Raw genomic sequence first — 19,298 nt, 5'->3', positions numbered from 1 at the left:
CATTCTCTTAATCCATATTTTCCCTGGGGATCCTATTGATGTGTGAGTGTTGTCTCAGTTCTATCTTCTCACCTTGTATGGGCTTGAGATCATAAGATTCACAAAAGGAATTAAACTCCAAAATTCTAGATTAGAGATAGGCAAAGTATGGCCCATGGCCTAGTTCCAGCTTACTGCAAGTGAAATCCTCCTACACCCCTTTGTTTATGTATTGTCTATAGCCGCATTCATTCTACAAAGGCAGAGTTGAGTAGTTGCAACAGAGACCACGTGGTCTTATAAAGCCAAGGATATTTACTGTCTGGCCCTTTACAGAAAATGTTTGCTAATCCCTGATCTAGACAACCAAGACTGCCAAAGGCATCAGCAACTTTCTGTTTTTAGCCTCTAGGAATTACTGTCACCTTTTTGCAAACTCAGTGATACACTTGAAAAGAATTTTTCATCCAGCAAGGTTAGCTATCTTGTATGGGAGATTTTCTAGGACATCTAGTTGACCACGTTGCCATAAGCCAATGTTAGCCTCTTCTCTCTTATTAGCCTTTCAAAATCCTAATCACTTTTTGAGGTCCAAAACAGAAACTTTCTCCTTCAAGGAAGGCTTCCCCAGAGATTTCAATTCTTGATATTAATGTATCTCTAAGCTTCTAATGTGCTTGTCATCTATAACATATGGGTCAGTAATTTATTGTAGGAGTGTCTCTGTTTGTGTGTATGTGTTTAATTACCCTCCAGTTGCACTGAACAGAAAATTATTTTCATTTGTGAGGTCGCCAGCATCTTAAGAACAATGCTTACCATTTAGATCAAGACCTACTATTTTGGGTATAGAAAACTGAAACAATCTTGAGATGCTACAGAGCTCTAAATCTGGTAGATTAGAAAAGAAATTTGGCAGTAGAGCATATAGCAGGGGGTAGTAACAACTGTTCAGGTCTTGGGTTTACAAAACTGAGTTCAGGGGCACCTGGGTGGTTCAGTCGGTTGAGCATCCAGTTTTGGCTCAGGTCACAAGCTCACAGTTCGTGAGTTAGAGCTCCATGTCGGGTTCTGTGCAGATAGCTCAGGACCTGGAGCCTGCTTCAGATTCTGTGTCTCCCTCTCTCTCTGCCCCTCCCCTGCTCACTCTCTGTCTCTCAAAAATAAATAAAACATTAAAAAAAGTTTTTTTAAACTGTGTTCAAATCTCGGCTCTGTCACTTACTAGCTATATGATCTCAGGAGATTGTTTCACCTTTCTAAGTTCTGGTTGCTTCACCAATGAAACAGAGTATCATTCCTGCCTTGGATAATTGAGAGACTTAGAGATAAAGTACATAGTATCTATCACAAATAGGTAATCAGTAGGCCATTATCACATTGTTATAGACAAAACTTGTTTATTGATGATCTTGAGGCCACATTTGAAGATGGCTTTGACTATTCCAATACTCTATGTGTCCAGGAAGGAATGTGACCTGCATTTGTATACAAATTTGAGAAACTTAGCCAAGGAGCATAGGAAATACAAAAAGTGAGGAATTGGAAAGGAGGCATTCCTAGACCTTACCAAAAAAGGCAGATTTTCAACATTTTTAGTCTGACCACAGAAATTCTGCAGGGCTAGAATATAAATAGACTAAAGTTTCTAACCAGTCTAATCAACAAAAATTATTTACTGAGATATAACTCCAATAACTATCAACAAATGATACTACTACTGTAGATAATATATCTTGGTTTTGTGTTTGGCATTGGCCTCCTGAAGTTCTTTTAGTATCTTGTTCCACCATGCCTAGCAGGCCTGAGTTCTGCCAGCTAGTTTTATTCTTCAGAGAAAAACAAATTTGTTTGTTGCTTTTTCCCTTTCTCTTAGTGTTTGTAACAGAGGAATGGAGCCCCAGGCAGGAACTGAAGAGGGAGATAGAATGGTATGAAGTTGCACTACCTACCTTGGCTGGCTTAGACCTATACCTTATGAACTGGTTTGGGGCTTCTAGAACCCTACTCTAGGAGCTCTGGGTAATGGTTTGGACTGGGGATGACAGTGGAAGAGATCAGAGATTTATTTATGGACCCAGCCACAGAAGAGGCAAAGGCAGTTTGCTGGTGAGGAAATTGGTCCTTCCAGGCATTGGGCCTTGATTCCCTTGTCAGTACTGACCAGTTGCTGCTGACCTGACCTCTCCAAGGCCTGGCCTTGTGGCTGACACAGCCCCTACCTCACCACACTGCTCCTGCCCTTTCAGGGACTCCTGAGTCCCTTCATGCAGTGTCCTCTTTTACAGGGTAAAAGGGATTCTCACCCTTGTCCTCTGTCCACGCCTCTCTTCCCAGTTCCAACCATTTTACTGGTCCACCACTTCTGGCTTATGCAATCATGGATTTTAAAACCTACTGGTTTGTATTTCTCACAGTGCCAAACACAGGTGTTCTGTAAGCTTTTCTGACTCTTGCAAATCAGTATTTATCACGTTGCTCTGCATCTGAATAGAAAAGTCTCCCCACTTGTGAACATTTAACTTGTATAGGACTCTTTTTCAGGAATATAATTGTGTACATTTTGATTAAGTAAAGTAGCTAAACTAGGCCAATGGTATGTTTTACTGTTATTTAAAATGATCTATAACAAACAACAAATGATGAAAGATTTGCAATTCAGATTTCTCTAATATACAAAAAGCATTGCAAAATTAAGAGACCAAACACAACCACCAATAACAAAACGGGCAAAGGGCATGAATAGACAATTCATAGGAAAGAAAATAAAAATGGATCTTAAACACAGGAAAGTGTGTTCAACCTCATTCACAATAAGACAAAAGCAACTTAAAACTGTATCCTTTACTGTTTTTCTGCCTTTCAGATAGGCACAAGATACAAAATTTTGGTGCCATACCTGTTGCCAACTTTGTGAGCAAGGGTGTAGGGAAATAGGTAAGCTCATGAGCTGCTATTTGGAGTATAACTTGGTACAACTTCTCTAAAGTGTAATTTGGCAATATGTATCAAAATTACAACTGGATACACCTGTGACATAGCAACTTCATTTGCAAGCAATTGTCAAACACATGTATTTGTGAGTATAAACTCACATATACATGAGATGTTATATACCCAAGATTATTCATTCTAGCACTGCTTATAATAGCAAAGTACTGGGGGAAACCTGGATGTTCATCAATAGGGAACATTGTTCAAATGAATTGTGGTACATCTATATACTGGACTACTATGTAGCTATTAAACAAGACATTGGGATGGGTAGTTTTTAGGGCAGCTTTTAAGCTGCTGGTGATATCATGTTAAAGTGGAAAAAAAAAAGCAAAGTTCAGGATGATATATGACATACAATGTTGTCATCTGCTCCAACAAAAGTGGGAGAGGAAAATACATACTTATACTTCTGTATGTATGAAATGTCTCTAAGGACACATGGGAAAGGTAACACTGATTGCCTCTAGAGAGCAACAATGATGTCTGGGGAAGAGGGATTGGATGCAGACTGCATACTATTTCATACCATTTGAATTTTGATCATCAAAATAAATACATTTTAATCAAGTGCCTCCATTGTTGGTGACCAGTGATGCTTCTAGTGTGCCCGAAGCACAAATCCCTTTGCAAGTAAGATGGCACCCAAAGTTTTGCCAGATCCATAGTGACTCCCCAAGCAGTAGTGGGAACTCAAGCCCAAATATACTCTTGGCATTTCTAGGAGCTCTACACTGCCACTTCTCAGGTGGCCTTAAACCAGTCTGCTTTGTCCTTCTGCCCACTCACCCTCTCATCTGCCCATGCTTCCCCCAAGAAGGCCTCTTATAGTAGATCACCTCACCCCTGCCCATTGCTTCTGCCAAGGCAACTCCAGATGCTCCCAATATTTCCATTCCCTGGAATGCTGGCTCCTGGAAAGGCAGAAAAGCCAGGAACCCTGCTAGGGGCTGAAGCATCTTGGCCTGACTGTAGAGTCCTGTGGTCCCTCAAATATTTCTATCAGCAGTGAGTACTAACCTCCAGTCCCCTGTCTGTTAAGATCAAACTGATGGCACAAGGCTGCAAGGAAACAGATTCCATAACATCCATCCACCCTCCACTGTTTTTGAGGGGACAGATGGTGGAGGGGGTTCCTTGCTTCTTCATAAATTCTTTCCCTTCAGAAGCAAAACAAATACAGGTATTGGTAGGTAAAGGGGAACAGATATTATTCGTAATACTTGCAGTCAACCAAGAAGTTTTGCTAATTACTACCCTTACAAACATAATTTTGGGCAACTCCTTTTTTGCAAGGATTAGCACATTAAATTCTTCCTTGGTGTTTTCCACTGCACTGATTCTGACCCTTGCTAGCCCAAATCCATGTGAGCTATGGACCTGTACCTTGGTTCCAACCTACACTTTGAGTCTGGATTAGCCTTCCTAAAACCCTTGGATCAGACCATATCTGCAGAATTGAGTGTCCTGAGACAGTCATATTTTTCAAAGAACCCTTGAAGTTACAGCCTGTTCAAAGGAGACCTCCTAGGAAATGTATAACACATTCAATAAGGTGTTGTGTACAAGCTACATGGAAGTCACTGGGTTAAGTAATATGTGGAAGAGAGGCATCCTGGTCCTCAAGGAGCCTGCAGTAGTGAGTATAAAGCTTATATTCTCAGTAGAGAATATAAAACTTTCACACAAAATGGCTGCCATATAAGGCTCAGCAAGCCATGTGACTTAATCTATGTGCAGACAACATACTATAGAAGTTCACAGGAAGGAGAGTTTTCATACAGCTGGATGAAGCAATAAAATATAAATTGGGTCATGAGGAAAGGGTTAGCATTTGGACCCATGAAGAAGGAAGAGAAGAGTCTGAATCAATGCAGAGAGTACCTGGAACATGTGGTAGTCTTGCTCCCCTGGAGCACAGAGCCAGTTGAAGAGCATGGTGGGGAATGAGCCTGGGGTAACACTCAGGTGGCTGCAGTAAGTATAATTACTACCATTCGCATGGCCTTTCATAATTGCTAGAGCTCTTTCCTGTGAATTGTCATTTGACTTTTACAATGACCCTATGACTTAGATAGTTTCATGTAAAGAAACTCAGGCTCAATAAGACTTTGACGTAACTCACACAAGGTTACTCAGTGGCAAAAACTGCTTTTAAGCTAGGAATCTACAGAGCACTTTGCATGAGAAGGCACTAAAAATACCATAAATACGTGCTAGTTGGCCCCTTGTTGCCTGAGGCTAATTTAAAAAGATTGTTCTCTTCCATAGTGTTTTAACATTCCCCTTGAGTAAATTATTTTCCAATATTAGTTTGCATTATGAGTCATTTCTTTCCATTTTTTTTTAATGTGAAATGAGTCATTTGTTAAGGTTAAATTTCTTCAGGTAAGCTCCAGGGTAAACTTAAATGTTGACCCTCTGAAAATAATCCAAATTCTGAATTACTGGTGGGTGAATTACTGTTCCTATAAATCAGGTCCCTGGGCCAGTGTTTCCAGTCTTAGAATTTCACAGTTGCTTTCTAACTGGCTTTGTGAAGTTCTCAGACTAGTTGGTATGATGAACAGGGAGACCCTTTATCTTCTTCTCCTTTTTTGGTATTTTGGTATAGCTGTTTTGGTTTGGTTTTAATGGGAATTAAAATAATGAAAGTGACTCTGATACATCTTGAAGAGAGAATGAACGGATTTCTCCATTACTTCTATTCTGAAATTTCTTCCCATCTGCTCCATGTAACTCAGCTGACTCAATAGCGATGGCTTCCTGTGAGATGCCTGTTGTTAAGTAATAGTTTGCTTTTATTGTTTTTTTGCTCTGATTTCTGTACTCCTATTTGCAGCCAGATCTCTAGTTTTGTTTTGTTTTGTTTTTATTTTGTTTTCATTTGCCTCACTTTGTTTGGGGGTCCCGGATGGTTGCTGAGTAAATCACTGCTGTGGAGAGTGTGCTCAGTTCTCAAGGAGGAAACCTAACTTCGCACTGGCACTGCCCTACCCCATGTCATGGGTGCTCTGCAGTTGCTGGCTACATGAAAGCAGTGATCTTTGCACATGTGAACCGAGAACTTTCTAGAGCTCCAGTAATCTAGGGCTTTCTTCATTTTGTTACATAGAGAGAGGCCCTTTGGGGTATCAATGCTTACCAATTCGTCCCCATTCTCCTCACAGGCCCTAGTTGAAAAATGCACAGTTGGTTTTTGCTATTCGCAGTAGTTATGTTCTATAAAGCCTCTGCCAACACAGAATGAATGAGTGTGGAACCATTGCTCCTAGAGAAAATTCAGGGTTAGTCACATTCTCATCAACCTATTAATACATAACCTCATTTGATGCCTTTTTCAATTTAAAGACACCTTTAAAAAAATATTTATTGTTGATTCATTAGTGTAACTCAAGGCCAACAGCAAGATAATTCACTCCTGAATGAAGCTTACCGATCATGTATCTTCTCTGGAGGCACATCACAGCCTTCTTGTGCTTAAGAATACTGGACAGCACTTTGGCCTCACCCTTGCAGGCCATTTTAAATACCAAAAGCACTAACAAAAAGCACAAAAATGCAAAAAATGTGGCACTAAATCGATCACCAAAAGGACACTTGTTTGAAACGGTATGAAACAAGGTGACAGTGGATCATCAGCTGGGAGCACACTCATTAGAAGAACGAAATGTTCATTGGCATGTCCATGAATGACTGCAAAAGTACCATGAGTGCTGATTTGGGGATTACAGATAAATTTTAGGAAGTAGATGAATTCACAAACACAGAATCCACAAATAATGGGGATTAACTGAATATTGAAAACGTGTGTGCATTGGAGGAGTGTGCTTACGGAAAGAACAAAGGATCCTGCCTAAGGAGGGGCAATGTTGGGGCTTCTGTAGAGCCAGATCAAGGCCACTGCTGTCTATATGGTGGCTTTGTGTGAATTAGATAGTGGTGCCCTATCTGGGCAACTTCAACCCTATGGCATGCAGCTTGAGGAACAGACAGAGCAGTGAAGAAAAGAAACTCCCTCCTCCAGAGTATTTATTTTTGCACAAACACACAGGGCTTGGCTGATGGAGCAGACAAGATTCCTGTCTCTTCTCACCCCTTGAGCTATGCGAACTGTAGAGCCAAATGTGGTGGCCTTATAGAAGAATGTGGTGTGGATGGGTAAACCTTGTCTGGAAGCAAAAATTAATCCTTCAAACAGACCCTGTTAAGGATCCTCCAAGGGGACCTCTATGTCACTATGTCCACTCTCTGACTCAATCAAAGTCTCCAGGCCTTAGACTTCTTTAAAAGCCCCTGTATTTGTTTCTTAGATCTGTTGTAAGAAATTACCACAAATTGGGTGCTTAAAACAACAGAAATTGGTTCTCACACAGTTCTGGGGGCTAGAAGTCTAAAGTCAAGAGCCAACACGGACGTGTTCCCTCCATAGGCTCCAGGGAGGAATCCTTTCTTATCTCTTCCAGTTCAGCATTCCGTGGCATTCCCTGACTTGTAGCTCCAGTCACTGCCTCCATCCTCATGGCTTTCCTCCCTGTGTCTCTCTGTGACCTCTCTTCTTATAAGGGCACCAGTCATTGGATCTAGGGCCCACTCTCATCCTGTATGCACTCATCTTAACTGATCATATCTGCAAAATTTTATATGCAAATAAAGTCACATTCTAAGGTTTCAGGGGGACATAAATTTTAGGGAACAACATTCAATCTGCTACTGACTCCATAAGTGAAGTCTGGGGAACATAAAAACGGAGACTTTGACAATTATCTGTTGTCCTTTGTCCAGACCTCTAGAATACCTTCCAGGTTCTCCACTGCTACACTCCCTCCAGTTACAGAGTCTCTTTGATCTTATGTCCTCTTTGGGCTTAAGGGCTTTGAATCAATGGTAGTAAATGAAAAGAAAGAGAAAGAAAAACAAGTAGCAGCCACAAAAAAACACTAAAAATATTTCACCTTGAAAGCTGATGTAAATATGCACAACCTCCTCAACAATATCTTAAAGTGTCCTGTGACCCAAGGGCAAATTCCAGGGGTCACCAATGGTCTGGGCTTTAGAATCACAACCAGAATAAAACAGAAGGTTAGACATTAATGACCCTTTGGCCACAATATTTCCTATGGACTCAGGAGAACTGGTACTGCAAGGCATGCCTTCAAAATACACCGTGTACTCTGACAAATTCTGTAAGTGCCCTTCAGTCCACTCTGAACATCAGAATCTTGACTATGATGATGAAAAAGTCAAGTCAGGTCAGTAGATATTTACCTACAGTCTATCTGCCAATACCTAAAGCCTAAGTCCTTGTAATGTTAACAAAATAATCTCTTGAGAATGACCAACTCCACTGCCTTGTATAACAATTAACAAATACAGTTTACACCACAGTTTTTTGACTGCTCAGCATCCTTTCTCCCTCCCCCACCCATCCATGTGTCACCTGCACGTGGGGTTAACTCCACATCTGCCTCCAGGTAGATGTGTGAACTGACACATGGCCAGTTAGAGCACGGAATTCTTCTGGTCACAGCAATTAAATGAGAGATGCCTGTCAGAAACAATCAGTGGCAATGAAATGCAATGAGACAGTTTATGGCACTCTGGGGAAAGGACATGAGTTGATCCTGCTGGGTTCGTGGAGCTACTGGCAGCCATATTGTCACTGGAGAATTACTTGGCAGTGAAGCCAAGATGAAGAACAGCAGAGATGAGAGAAAAGTTTAGACTGAGACGTACTGGCATCATTAGAGCCCTGCATCTAACCACACCCAAAGCTGGGAGAGAATATTATACTCTTAGTTCCATAAAGCAGTAAACTCCCTTTTTTGCTAATTTCAGTTGGGTTTTGTGTCACTTGCAGTATCTCAACTGATATGACATGATACAACTAACCATGAAGGTCACATGTATAACTTATCTAGTAGATTCTGACAGCAGGTCTCATTTCCTCCTCACTAGGACAAAAGACATCATTCTGAACCAGTATGGTGGAGGTCCCCATGATCACCCAGTTGGGTCCTTTTCTCTGGGTCTCACATTGCTCTAATCCTACCATGTCTGGTCTTCTGAGTGGTGTTGATTCTTGATCATCAACTCAGTTTTTGCTCATATGTCAGGGTCTCTAGATTCAACTCCCACCACAACACAGACGGACAGAGAAAATGTAGTGTTTCTAGTTTGCCAATAGCTAATCTGATATTTCCCTCTGGAGTCTCCACCTACTGATTAACAAGAAAAATATTAACTACATCCAGTTTAAACTTACTCTAATCCAGTCATGTTAAAAGCTTTTTCAGGAAACAGACAGACTCATTTGGCTAAAAATTCTGTTACTAAGATAAAATTTCCCTCCTCCTGCTTCTCCTTACAAAATGTTCTCTGGGTGCATGAAAAGAGGGGCACTTGCGCATCCTATATCAGCAAGAATGGAGCAGAGACCTCGGGTTTGGTATTCTCAACCTCCTCCAGTGTCTGGATGCTATCCTTTGTCTACCAGTAGAAGGCTGCAGTGTAGATCTCTCTCAGGCTGGTCTTGCTTACCTTTAGCAGAATTAAGTATCTACCTCAGACTGCCTTGGCCCCACTACTGGATACAGATGCTGATGCTTTGCCTACCCACCATCTGGTTCAGTGCCCTAGAAGTCCAACACCAGCCTTAGAGTGGGCCACCTCTGTCTGTCATGGTGTATGCCATGGAAAACCCCTTGGCTGCCAGCCCAGTGTCCACACCACACATGACCAAAGGCAGCCTGAGGAGGTCAGCCCACAGGGGCTCCCAAGGCTACCCTATGTAAGCCACAGGTTGACCTTAGCATGGCTGTGCATAGGTTGATGTGTTGCAGGCTCTGTTCAGTATGGCCTCCATCCTGCTGGACTCCCCTGCCCCTCACCAGCCCAGGACTGGAGAGGACGGTTCCACAAACATAGGTCCAGGTGCTTCCCAGTTCTCACTCTTTTTTCTCTTCTGTCCACATTCTTCAGGCAGAACACACACCCTGCCTGTGCTTCCGAAAATACATGGTCTGGTTTGTATTTTGCTTTTCCTACTTCACACCCACTTTCCCTCTGCAGCTAAGTCTGGCTCTCTTCTATGCTGTGGAGAAATTTCCAAGCTGAGTTGTCCATGCTCAGTTGCTGAAATGTTAAAGGGGGCAGGGTGGGGTGGGTAAAGAGATACAGAAATTTGTTTCTCAGGACAACAGTCTGGCTTGCACAGCCATTTTATTGTTGAAGGATCAGATTCTGGACGTCAATGGCTGAATGTTAAGTTGTTCTTCCTCTTCACATTTCTTGAATAACTCTTCTCATTTCCTCTGTGGCTTCCCACCCCCAAACAGAAGAATGTCTGGGCAGATGAGAGCTGCCCTGTCCAAGAGAGATTCAGGCAGTGGTGGGAATGCTCTACATCTGTGCTCTTCAGGACAGTAGCCACTGGCCAGATGTGGCTGTGGAGCACTTCAAATGCGGCTAGTGGGCCTGAGGAATGGACTTGTCATTTGTCTAATTTCAGTTAGTTTAAACTCTAATTGCCACACATGGCTAGTGACTAGCACAGAACTAGAGTAAAGGTCTCACACTAGGTAAAATAAAATGATAAAATCTGGTGCCCCCCCCCACCCCGTGCCCCTAGAAAATGGTTATGTAATCTTACAATCTTCATTCCAGTACAAGTGTTCTGTGTGCTGACTTACTTCACACCCAGAACTTTTTGTCTTTGCCCAAAGACATGGTAACTGATGTCTGGTTTTGCAGCCTTGCATGTCTCCCCATCTTCTAAAATGTCTTGCAAGAGGTGTACCCTGTTCCAGAGAAACACATCCTTACCCAAGACCCTTGACTTTCTCATAGAGAAATCTTCCTTGTTTTTTTTTTTTTTTCCAGATTTTTCCCTTAGTGTCAGCTAAGATGTGGCCAACCTCTCAGGCATCTTTAGGAGGAGAGTCAGTGAACAGCAGGAAACAGCTCCATAAAAGCCTCTTCTCCCTGGCTCCAGGAGGTCGTAGGCATGAGTAACCTCCCGGTTCAGCTTATTTTCTTTGGGAAGTGTCTGTCATGTTGGCATCTTCCAGGAGCCCGCCTGCCTGCACCTGGCTGATTGTTGGAGACTCCTGTGTACAATAATGCGCACTGCATCACAAGATAATCCAGGGTAACTGGGAAGGCCTGGGAAGGCAGGAGGACCTCCTGCCTTATACCCCAACTCTGAGCTATCAAACAATGAGGTCATCGTGCTGTGCCCTTGGACTCGCCCAGAGGAAAGGGAAAGGAAGAGGAAGAGAAAAGCACCCCCCAGTGCAGTCTGGAGTGTGGCTCACAGAAGTGGTCACTGCCAATAGCGCTCCGGTTTGAGGAGGAATAACTGGCAATGACAATGAGAAAAACTGACATCTGTACAGCTTTCCAGCACTTTCTCATGCAGTATCTCATGTCAGTCCTTTAAAGCAAACAGCTTAATAAAGCTTAATAAAGCTTAATAAGCTTAATAAAGCTTAATAAAGATGTGTTTCCACATCTTTGATTGTGGAAAGAGGAAGCCGAGCCTCTGCAGAGGCCAGTGTCCTGTTTGAAGTCACATGTCAGGAACTGATGGGGCAGGGCGACTATCTCCAGAGCCCAGGATGGCACAGGGCTGGGTACAGGAACAGCCACAAAGGTAAGGCTGCCAGGCATAATATGTTGGAGAGATGAGGAAAGTAGTCACCGGGAAAAACTCTGGAGAGGACATAAGGCATGTTTGAAGTCTAAGATGGTGGTGAACTTCACAATACTTAAAGTGATCAACAACTCTGGCTTGCACTTGTCTGCCACCAGCCATTGGGTAGAAGCATGAAACCCCTATGTCAGGCAACACTTATCAGTTTGTCAAGTTATTGCTTAATGAGGTTAAAAAAAACAAAAACAAAAACAAAAAACCCACACACCTCACTGGACCTTCACAGCAACTCTGTGTAGAGGGAGCTAAGTGAAGGATACCGTTATATTCCCAACATGGCTGAGAAAGCCATAGCTCAGAGCCATTCACAAGCTTGCTTCCTATCACCCAGCTGGGAGTTGGGCATGGAACTGGCTCTATGTCCTGCCAGCTAGTTACCTCCATCACTTTGCTTCATGCTTCTCTCCTTTCCAGCCATTGCGGCAGGGAGAGGTAGGTTCCCGTCTGATCAGTCCTCAAGTAGATGCTGCCCCTTGTGAGTCTGTGGGAAGAGACCCTGCGTGCCCACCTACCAGGAGCCTGCACCCCCCTCCTCCCAGGGGCCGCAGCTAGCCTGCGCTGTGAGCCCGTGTTGTGTCAGCAAGAAGCCTGTCCTGTGCCAGGCCCGCCCGCCCATCTGCCGGGACATGTCTCCATTAGTCATCACATTCTCTTCCCTTGGGACTGCTCTGCAGAGCTTCCACAAACACAGATTGCCAGGACAGGCAACTGTGCAGCCAACCATGGGACCAGGAGCCTCCCCTGGAAGCTGTTTGCAGGAAGGAGCCCTGTGCACGATAGATAAGTCATCCCCTGAAGAGCCTCACCTTCCAAGACACACCCTCCCTGCTCCCCTGAGTGCCCCAAGGCCTGGGGGAACTGGAAGGTGGGCAGCTTGGCCCCTTCCCCAATCCTATCAAGGCTGCTTCCTGAGGGAAGAGCAAGCCTGAGCAGCTCTGGGCCTGCCAGCTGGCTGCATCCCTCTGGAAAGTGGCTGTAGCCTGGGATGTGCTTTCTCAGGTTGAGACATTCTGGGAAGAGGCTCAGAGTTCCTGGGAACATCCTGAGAACAGCCTGTGTTGGCTTTCCCGATGCATAGATGCTTCAGACCTCTTTGAAGTCACTCGATGGGGGAGAGGGTGGAGCTTCCTGCAGCCACACCACCCAGGTCCTGCTTGCTCCCAAGCTCCCAGGCTTGCTCCCAGTTTTTCTCATTGTCATTGCCAGTTATTCCTCCTCAAACAGGAGCGCTACTGGCAGTGACCACTTCTGCTTGTTCCCAGAGCAGCTCCCTGCTTTCAAGAGGCCTGTAGGGAGGGGAAGGGATGGGTGGGGTATGGAGGCAGGAATTTCTGCATCTGCCATGCCCTACCTGCGTGACCATGGGCAAGCCAGTCCAGTCTCTTCTCTGCCTCATCTCTTCCACCCAGGGAGAACTAAGAGTTTACTTGACAGCTTTCATTCATTCATCCTTTCATCGAGCACCACTGTATGCTAGGCACTCTGCTAGGAGCTGGGAGCATGCTGAGGAGAAATGCACAAGGGCACTGCTCTCGGAGAGCCTACGATCTAGTTCTTAAAGGCAAGAACCCGGTTAGCTGTGCCTGGCCCCCACCCACAGTCTGCTCTCCGTAAATGTGTGTTGACTGCCTAATTAACCCATGTCCTTTTGCTCACGGCTGCTGGGAGAAGCTGATGAGATGGTGCAGGATAGGCACTTTGTAAACTATAAAGAGATTATACAAATGTCAGGGATGATTTGATTGTGGCCGTGACCAGCACAAGGATCTGCCAGGAAGCAGAGGTGGGCCCAGTGTGGGCAGGGAGAAACCCAAGCCTGAAAGGAGACAGCGCTCGCTGAGAACAAGTCCCGAAGGTGGCGAGACCATGTATAGGCACACACCCGCTGAGGAGTCCCGGGGCCTGTGGCAACATTTATGAGGCTTGACAGGCAATTCCCCAGGCTCTGCAGGGGAGTTGGGGTCTTCCAGAAAGTAACCATACTAACCAGGTGCCTGAAGGATAGTTTGTTCAGCCAGTAATCATCTTTCCAACTTTAAAAAGCAAAATTCTTTACAACTCTTATAAGGAAAAGCAACTATTTTTCCTCCAGGTCTCAGTCTCCCTCTTCCTAAATTTTGGAATCCCTTACCTTATCAGACACAGGATTACCTGGGACCTGGCAGTCATTTCTATGTACTCAAAGTCCCTGTCAGCTCTCCTGCCACTGGCCTGAGGCCACAGAGTTAAAACTTCTTCAACATTTCTGAACTCCACTTTTGTAAAAGCTCTGAAGTTTTGCTAACCTCCCCTGAAAACCTCTCCATATACAGGATTTGCATTTTTCCAAGCTGCTTTCCTCCATTTCAGTGAATCAACTGTCTGAGAACCTATGTACGTACCCACCTTGTCTACTTCAGACAAAAATTAGTGACAAATTTTGGATGGATGGATGGATGGATGGACAGACTGAGTTTTGGCCATAGCCACCTCCTTGTTCTACAGAGCCATTCATTTCTAATAATGATATCATCACCCTGAAAATGCTAATGATAACTAAAAGGTCAACAAAAGTGAATGAGTGCTTCAGGCTGCCTAAGAAAGTATTTTGTAAAACACACACACACACACACACACACACACACACACACACACATGATTAGACCTACATGACAGTTCTTTTCCCAATAAAGCTATTTGAAGAACAGCTAAGATTTGGGTTTGCACTTATGGATCAGAACCCAATACCTCTGGGGTCAGTTTTCCATTCTTCCAGGGATCCCGGCGCTTTGAGGCTTTCCCCTCTCTAGGCAAGGGGTCTTGAGGTCAGAGCTTTCAGCTCACCCAGATGTGTGTGGTCCCTAGCATCTGGACTACACTCGGCAGAGGCTTCACCAGCATGTGTTGAATTTGGCTAAGTCGATTGGGATTGAATGGGCAGCATCCACAGAGCAGGATGGAGACCTTTCCTAGCTGCACGAGGGCACAATCTCCAGCTGCAGCGTCGATTCATTTAATAATAGTCAGGGAGGTTGCTCATGTCCACAGCACTGAGCCAGGACTGTACAGTCAAGAGGTTTCTTGTCCTCAAAGACTTGCATGGTCATGGCATCAGGTCTCACTTACTCCCACCTGCTCCCTCCCTATCATAAGCCATCCTCACTCGAAAGAATTGAAAAGCAGAGATTTTTTGTTCAAACCGCCCTACAGAAGCCTCAATTGCCCCTCACCTCCATCAGATCAGCATTGCTGTCCTTGGGGCCCCCCAGAAAGCACTCATGGGGCCATGGTTCCCAAGGCTGGCTGAACTTCAGAATGCCTATAGAGCTGTGTTCACCATGGAACATTCTGATTTAATAGGTCAGGGCTGGGGCCAGGCATCTGCCCCAGAATTTCTGTTTTCAACTTTCCCTTCCATTAGAATCAATTGTGTGTTCATGTCTATGTGTGTTTGTGCATGGGGAGGAGGGTGGATTTAAGATATTTTTGCCAGGGCTCAGAAGGTGGAATCCCCACCTCCTTCCTGGCACTGATTGAGATGTAAACATTCAGAAAGGGGAAAGCAGTTTGGTGGGAGGGAAAGAACCCTGGGTTGAAAGTGAAGAGATCAGGTTTCAAAGTCCAACTCCTCCTTCACTAGCTTCGTGACCCTCAATGTGTTACTCCACCTCCTAAGCCCCAGTTTCTTAGGGTCCAAGTCCAGGGGGTATATAGGAAGAGATCTAAGATCTGTCTTTGATACAACAAACAGTAAAAGAAAAGAGAATTGCTAACCGTCCCATGATCTGCTTTAAGGCCACCACAGGAGAAATTCAGATACCATTCTACAAGGAACAGAAAAGGTTAGAGGCCTCCTAACCCAAGAAGACAAGAAGTGGCTCTCACTTCTAGAATCTTCCACAGTCCTAGAGTCTCAGTCACTCCAGAGCTCAACAACAGTGTTGTAAGGCTCTGACACTTTGAAGCACCTTCTTTTGCTCTAAAATGATACATCTTGGCTTCACCAGGTTCCCTCTGGCATGCTGAAGTCAGAAGACATAATGGATTGTGCTGCTGGTCTGCCTCTCCATTGTTTGGAATAGGAAATCCTCATCAGTTCTCAAGTGAGCCTCACAAGTCAGAATTGAGAACTACTGAAATGGAACCACTTTCTGTTTTTGCTTTGCAAAGCCTGCATCTAGCCAATGACAGTCACCATTCAAGCTCAGTGGCAGCTCCTCCAGGCTGATAAGGAGATGCGTTGATGGTTTTCTGGGAAGCTACAGCCTGATGGGGTTTTCCTATCAGCTTAGGAGACAGCCCCATCAATCCATTGCTCAGCCTCCACAGCTATAATTGGGAGCAGATGGTTTTGCTCACTGACAGACTGAATGGAAGCAAGACAGGCCCATTGCTCTTGTCCTTCATCAATTTGCTCTCAGACTGAGAATAGGAGTTTGACAGGGAGGCTCTAAGCCCGGGATAGTCAACTCCCAGAGAAGCCTCAGCCTCACCAGGATGAGATGAAAGATCTCCACAAGCTCAAACTGGGGAGCAAGGGTCTTGAGGGAAAAGCTAACTGGTGTGGAGGCCCTGTTCCTAATACTGGCTGAGGTCTTTGGGACTGAAGTAACCAAACTGCCTACAGCCATCTCATGCAACATCATCTCAAATACATGTTTGCTCTGGTGAACACGGCCAATGGCAACTTATGGGTGTGCCATTGGACACTGACACCCTGGAGAGGGACAGCAGTAGGGCAGCAGCCCCTCATTAGCCGAGATCTACTCCTGGGGTTCACTGAGGTTCTTCCTACCTGGGTTCCCCACCTCCACAGTGGTCAGGAAAGGCCTTTGCAGACCACATGAAATGGCAGAGTTTCTCAGTCATTTAGAAGTAGCCAGCCATTAACAATGAGGAGCAACAAGAGGGAATGTGGCCTGTTTCACCCACTGTGCAGTGGTCATTGTTAGAGATTTGGCTGTGCTTCCAGGAAAGACAGCCACCACTGTCCCTGTGGGTAGCTCTACTATGGCCTAGAGAGAATGGAACTCGGGTTGGGGAAGGGCAGAGGTGTGGGCCTAAGACAATTGGCTAATTGTCCCCATTAGGTTCTCTTGAGAGGACTTCCTGAGCTCTCCCTAAGTGGGAGAAGCCTGGGTGAAAAAGGAGGGGGATCCATCTGCAGCACTCTTCTTGTTTCGTAAGCCTGTCCCACTCAGAAGCCTTCTATGCTCTCCAACAGAGTGTATTATGGATTAAAACCTCTCAAATCTAGCCCCACTTGACAATCCCAATGTCTCTGCCACCACTCGGCATGGACACAATGTCAACTAACATGTTTCCTCACTCCCACTCTGGCTCACTTCTCAATCCAGGCCCAAGTTCACATGCTTCCCACCCTTTGGCCCTCACCTCAGTCACTGCACATGTGAACACTGCTCCTTTGGCCCCCATGCCCATCCAAACTAACCCATTCTCCAAGCCACATATGAAGACCCATCTCTTCCAAGAAGGGTTTCCTAACCACTCCAGCTGACAATGGTCTAACTCTGCTCTGAAATACTCTAGTTCTTGCTGTTTAATATCCTTACTGGAGGAACTTGAAGTCCTGATGTAGCTGGTGATTCAGTTTTATGACTTCCCCTAGACTGTAAGCTTGGAAGTGGAGAAATCCCTTGCATTTTTCAAAAAAAAATTTTTTGTGAATGAATGGATGCCATACTTAAGTGCCAACAAGCTTAGGTTACCATATACCTCTTAGCAGCTTTCCCATTTAGAATTGCTGTACTGAGTAGAATGTCCCTGGGGCTGGCATGGTGAGGACAGTCTTGCTTGAGATCCCTTGTTTTGGCCATACAGGTATCACCTTCAGCCTTGCCTCAGTTCTTCAACACAGAACTGCCCAGCTTGCTTCTGGATCTACACCTAATGTGTGTCACTACACAACTCTAGAGCGTGCCGTTCACCTAGGCTACAATGTGGCTTAGCCCTGTAGAGTTGCTCAGTGCATAACCTGTGCAACTGCATTTGGCAGTACTGTCCAACTTCCTGTTGCCAAGGTGGCCAGAAGTCCATCTTTTTATAGCTGTATATTTATGGCCACTAGGAAGAAAAAAGAGATCACACAGAACATCAGCTGAGCTTAGAGTTTGGTTGAGCATTCAGCCTGTGGCCTGAGAAAGAGCCAGCTTCTTCTCCTGGGCACTCTGTAGTTCATGTGCCAGGAATTGCGCTAAACCACCACCTGGAGTCTGGTCATGTCCTTCACTCCCTGCTCAAGATGAAGAAACTCTGGGCCAGGCTTTGGGCCAAACCAAGCGCCTGGGGCCATCTGGGATGAACCAACATGCTGCTGACTGAGATTCTGACAATTGTCACCAACTATTTGAAACTTTTCCCAAAAATCTTAGGAACTCCTGAATTCCAAGTGAGTTTCCGACTCCACAGTCCCTCTTCATTTCTCTGCCCCGGAGAGCACCCTGACCTCATGGGCTGCCCACACAGTTGTGGGGAGCCCATCGCTGAGAGACTGAGCCTTTAGTCATTCTATTAAGAGTTTCCAGACGGTGCGTAACCAAGGGCAATTTTGCAGCAAGCAGGAAATTATCAGTAGAAGTGGAAGTGACAGGGTGTTTAGCAAACATTAAACCAAGGAAGCTTAAAAGGTCTTTGAGCATCGTTAAATAAACATTTAGGATGACTGAGAGGGCAGAATATGAAATGGAAGGAAAGTGTAAACACTTTCTGTGGGTGGAGGAGGCTTTCTCTCTCTTCCATCTTGATCAGAAGGCTAGGAGAATGCTAGGAGTGGCCTGGATGATGCATTTAAAATTCCAAGCAAAATTATCCTTTGCAAGATGAAGTACCAATCAGCAAACACGCAGAGGAAAGAAACTGGTTCTCTAAGCTTGTCTTGATAGTCAGATTTGACTCAGATATTCATGCCCTAAGATGCTAGGCAGCAGATAGTCCCCAGAGTCCACCTGGCTCAGGACCTCACTCTCCAAGACACTGTGACTGGAATAAGCAGCAGGAAACCCAGCATCGGGATCAAACAGTCCCAACTGAGAGCAAAACACCTTATTTAAGCATCAAACCAACCCCCATAACTCAGGTATTCTTACAGAAGGGGAAACAGACTGAGATTCAGGTCTCAGAACTAGAGTTGGGAACCCCAATCCTGAGTATTCCAGAGCCCAGAAAGTACCATGACAGACTCATGCCAAGCTCTTCCCAGGGGTACCTCAAGGAAGAATGAAGACAGGGAGAGAAAGGGGGCATTGGGAGATGAAGCCCAAAGGGACAGGAGCAACCACTAGAGTGACAAGAACACTAATGATAAAGATCAGGAACCTCACCAGCTTCAGGAAACAAGCATCTCCTGGCGCCCTTTTGCTTCTGTGTAGGTTCTCAGTGGCTAAATTGCACGGGTTCATTTCTCACATGGCTTCAGTCAATCCAGGGAAAGGGCAGTGGGGAGCAAGGCTGAGTCAGAGGAAGGGCGGCCAGCCTACCAGTTGCAGGGGTGAGATTTAGCAATATCACTATTAACCAAAAATTTGGAAGCCTTTCTTAATTTTCTGCCATGAGGCTTAAGCTGGATAATAATCTCGGTGCTTCATTTTATTCCTGATTTTGTACAGACATAGAA

The 19,298-nt window shown here is 44.9% G+C and overlaps 1 long non-coding RNA gene across 1 annotated transcript in view; it reads right to left on the bottom strand.

Annotated features, from left to right (window-relative positions):
- Positions 1-19,061, bottom strand: part of LOC109262280 (uncharacterized) — a 46,911-nt gene extending 27,850 nt beyond the window's left edge. Inside the window, exon 1 of the long non-coding RNA XR_002077696.2 lies at positions 19,006-19,061. This is a non-coding gene — a long non-coding RNA (uncharacterized LOC109262280). The remainder of the gene's footprint in view (positions 1-19,005) is intronic.
- Between the last annotated feature and the right edge of the window lie 237 nt (positions 19,062-19,298).

Source organism: Panthera pardus, unplaced genomic scaffold, assembly GCF_024362965.1.
Source record: "Panthera pardus isolate Hobbes unplaced genomic scaffold, ASM2436296v1 HiC_scaffold_13, whole genome shotgun sequence".
In the NCBI taxonomy this organism is placed as follows: domain Eukaryota; kingdom Metazoa; phylum Chordata; class Mammalia; order Carnivora; family Felidae; genus Panthera; species Panthera pardus.
This window is presented reverse-complemented; position numbering and strand designations above follow the sequence as displayed.